The sequence below is a fragment of the Nematostella vectensis genome, chromosome 6, assembly GCF_932526225.1.
Source record: "Nematostella vectensis chromosome 6, jaNemVect1.1, whole genome shotgun sequence".
NCBI classification, from domain to species: Eukaryota; Metazoa; Cnidaria; class Anthozoa; order Actiniaria; family Edwardsiidae; genus Nematostella; species Nematostella vectensis.
The window spans coordinates 17,619,779-17,624,318 of NC_064039.1; the positions used below are offsets into that span (position 1 = coordinate 17,619,779).

General features: G+C 36.5%; 1 long non-coding RNA gene across 1 annotated transcript; it reads left to right on the forward strand.

The window, feature by feature from the left end:
- Positions 1-773: 773 nt before the first annotated feature.
- On the forward strand, positions 774-3,486 carry LOC125568066. Its single transcript, XR_007312055.1, has 3 exons — positions 774-1,039; positions 1,881-1,989; positions 2,674-3,486. It is a non-coding gene; the product is annotated as an uncharacterized LOC125568066 (long non-coding RNA).
- The last annotated feature ends 1,054 nt before the right edge of the window (positions 3,487-4,540 follow it).

Consider the following 4,540-nt stretch of genomic DNA (forward strand, 5'->3'; position numbering starts at 1 on the left):
AATTATTAATTTTTATCATGTACCCATATTACCTAGCTCTTGAAACCCTGTGACTGGTTGAACCATCCCCTAAAACCCTGCACCTCCAAGACCATGCCATTGATACCCTCTACCCCTGTGTACCCACTCATTCATAACTTGCACCCCTATGACCTAGTTCTTGATATCATTGACCCTTATTACCATCCCTTGAAGTCTAGTACCCGTTTGACCAACTCTTGTTACCCTGTACACCCTGTCAACTCACCCACTAACTCACTAATCTTAACGTCCCCTTAACGTCCTTATCTTAACACCCCTGAAAAAATCCCAAGTTGATCTGACCTGGATTCGAACCACTCGCCTCTTGTTTGAGAAGCGAACCCCGTACCACTGAGCTATCGCGCCACTCTCTTGAAAACTAGAAGTAATCACCGTATAGACTTGTTTACCCAGCCTTATAAGGTATAGAGTAGTTTTTTCTTGATATCTCGAGAGTGGCGCTATGGCTCAGTGGTACGGGCTATTTTTTTGCTAATATCAGGAACGTTTTATAAAACGCATATAAATAGCTTTAAGAATATTCGGTTTCTTGTTTAACCAAGTGATTTGTATTTTGGCAGAAAGAAAAAGCGATGAAAAATTGATATTCGCATTATTTTAGGATTACTTTGACTTTAGCAGTAATAATAACAGCTTCACCGGCGGAGAGGAAGTCAGTCATTATGCGAGAGGAAGTGACGCGCAAGCGTATCTATTGTTTTCCCTTCACGTGACTACCACGGCGGGCTATTCGCATAGCGTGTTTAGCAGTGTGACTTTGGTTCATCTAACTTCTCTCTAAATCCACTCCAAAAGATGCGCTATTTCTTTCAATGACATCAAATCGAATGGCAAAGCCTACCAATGAAAACATGTTGACCACATAACCTTCAAGTTTTGAGGGAAAACAGAGCTTTTAATGCGGGAAATCAGCGACTGCGTGCGTGAGGTGAGAATTCAACAGTGAAGACAAAACTCGCTGAAATTGTCGCCGAAAGGGAGCCCCAGAGACTTTCAGGTAAGCCTAACTGATCGGAACCAGTTCTTGTTTATTCGTTTCTTGAATATTTTTTGTCTTTAAGGGCAACATTTCGAGTTTAGGCGTTTTTTTTTTCCTCTTTGAGTAGTGTCTATCATTCGCTTCGAATCAGCGTTCCGCCGTACGCTAAAGAGCCTTCGGTTCTATCTTATCTGGCCAGCGGAGAAATCTTATATTCTTCACATGAAACACTTGTTTTATTGAATTGTATTTTATACAAATCAATGTTTTTTTTTTTTTAAGATTATGCTCGGTTGTTATTGAGCTAGTACATTGCTTGGCATCTCTTTATTTTTCTGGTTCAAATGCAACCAGATGTAAAATGATGATTTTCAATGGTAAGAACAACCCTTTTACATTTTCAGCAGAAAATCCCTAAGAAATGTTGCATTTTTGATTGTGTCTGTTTACTATAAGTTTTAGTTGTCCAGTATTTTAGGCTTTGGTTCAAAAAGAGGATGACACTTAATTCAAAGTCAGTCAACATAATCAATATAAGCAATCAATATCAGGGGTTTCATTAGAAGGCAGGAACTGGCAGTTAACCGCCACCGTCAACTTAAAACGCTGATCTCAGATCTAATAAAGTTTGCAAATGAAGCATGATTCGTGATAAAATACCATTTGACATTATGCTATTGTCACTATCATCTATTCTTGATTTTGATTGTTTTTCATTAAGTTAATTGTCTGTTACTTTTGAACATATTCATTTTTTATTGCTTGAGAGTCGTAGCGTTTTTTTTGCCACCATCCTTGATGTGAAACAAGAAAGATGTTTCTGCGATTCGAGCCTGCCAATTGATTTTTTCCCTTTTAGCTGCATTTAACAGTATTTCCAAAGCCTGAAGGATAACATATATAGAAAGTATGATGGGACACTGGATGCTCATAGGAAATCATGCAGACAGTACCAGACGGTCATCATAGTGAGTATTTAAAATTGAATATTGTTGGTGTAGTTAAACCCTCTGAATTTTCTCATTAAAATTTTCTCTTTAACACAATAGCATTTTAGTTTTTATGAACTCCTTTTATTCTTAAAATTTCCACAAAGGTTTTGATAGGTTGGTATCAATATTGCTATTATACTTGCTTGAATGGCTCTTTTAAAGGATTGTATTAAAATTTTAAATGCTGTATTTGCTGGAAAAAGTAGACTTGCACTTGTGCAACACTTGTGTGTTTGTAAACAAATCAAATGACTTTTTGTTTGGTGAACTTGCACTCTCTCCAGCCTTTGGTGGCAAAATAACAGCACAACAAGTAACTAATTCAGCATTTACAAACTATCCAGGAAATTAGAGATTGTCAATAAGGGCTTATCCCCTTGTGTGAGGGTGCCACACAAAAAGCCATAGGATCACCTTAGTGCAAGTTCACTTGGGGAGTGCACTAATGAAAAAACAATATAGATTCCAAAAAGGATGACAAAATAAAATAATAGTTTCTGAAAACATAGTCACTTCTCTTTCCTGGTCAAGAAAATATGAAACTGTGCAAAGCTTTTCCTGCATTTATGGCTATGAAGAAGGGAATAATAAATTGAGCTCGACAAGTATAGGCTTTATAAAACAGTGCAGATACTTATCAAACAATTTCTTCCTTTACAGAAACAGCAGATAGTCCTAAATGCTGCGGAGGCTATTAACTGGCCAGAGGAGAAGAAGGAGAGGTTTGCCGATGTTCTGAATGATGTACACAACATTTCATCAGAGAAGAGCGAGGAAGAGGGAGATGGGGTTGTCTTCTTCTTTAAATCATTGAATTGGGAGAGAAAAAAGCTTAGGATTTTGAAGGTGTTAGAAAGCCATCACTGACAATGTAACTTAGTCGCAGGGCTTTGCTCAAGATGGCAAAGAGAGTGAGAGGAGTAAGACGATCAGACAGACCCTGTCCAGAGAACAACAAGAAATAGGCAGTATTAAAGCGAACCTCCAATGAGATGCTTGACGGCAGTGCACCAAGATCTCTACATACCTCTACCCCGCAGCATCCAACACAATCCAATAGTATTTAGTCCATATTTGTCAGCAGCGAATAGGGTTATGTAAGTCTATTTCTTTTTATATCATCAATACAAAATATTTCTTAAAAATCAAATACGATTTACAAGGCTCTTGTTAATTTTTGGCTAGGGCTTTTCAGCCTTTTTAAATAATTTTCATGATGTTTTTGTCTCTATTCTACATTTGTATATACATATAAAAACATTGATTATTTCCTACTTTCATAAAATATGCTTTTGAGTCAAGCTGACTGTTTGATTTTTGTTCTACATTAGTTTTCGTAGTTAGCATTTTATCACATAAAAGATGGCTTTTTAGATGTAAGTTATAAGATTTGTATATCAAATCAGATTTCATGCCATTATGCACATGTAAGAGACGACAGAGGATTTAAATAAAAATAGAATGGAAGCTTAATATTGATTGTGTCTCCCTGCTCAAAAATTATTATGATGATGTGGATTAAACTATGCAAAATTCTCAGTGCTCCAGCCGTGAACGCTGTAGAACCACACACAATCTATATTGAAAAACACCTAGAAACGTTATTTATAGGTTCTTAAATATGAAATTGAGATAAACTTTCTAAATGTTAAAAGGTGAAATTTAATGAGTTCATAATAGTTATATAAAGGTACACTTGAATGGCTTTAAAAATTCAGGATAGTCACATAAACGTTTATTTAAGGACCTTAAAAGAAATTTAAAGATAATATTTAATGGCTTTAAAATTCAGGAAAGTTACATTAATGTTTATTTAAGGAACTTAAAAGTTATTAAAGATAAGATTTACTGAGATTTACGTGTTCAGGATAGTTTCATAAAGTTTAAATTTTTGTATCTTTCAGTGGTTTTCTTAAAGGTTTCGAAATGAACATTTCGAAACCCTTGAAAAAGCGCTGAAAGGTACTTATAGTTAATATTTCAGCCTACTGAAAGATACACTGAAATGTATCTAAAGTTTAAATTTCTTCGCCTTTTTGTATACATTTAAAGGTACTTATTTCCTTTTTTTCGTCCAGTAAGGGGTATAGGGTAGTAAGTGCTAAGTCATATGGGTGTAGCTTAGTTAGCGGTGGGTACTCATGGGTATAAGGTAGTTAGTGCTAGGTAGTAGAGGTGTAGTTTAGTTAGGGTTGGGTATTCAGGAGTATAGGCTAGTTAGTGCTAGGTCGTAGGGTGTAGTTTAGTTAGGGGTGGGTACTCAGGGTTATAGGGTAGGTAACTGCTCGGTTATAGGGGTGTAGTTTAGTTAGGGTTGGGTATTCAGGGGTATAGGGTAGTTACAGCCAAGTAATAAGGGTGTAGCTTAGTTAGGGGTGGGTATTCAGGGGTAAAGTGTAGTTATTGCTAGGTCATAGGTGAGGCTTAGGGGTAGGTATTCAGGAGCATAGCATAGTTAGTGCTAGGTCGTAGGGGTGTAGCTTAGTTAGGGGTGGATACTCAGGGATATAGGGTAGCTATTATTATT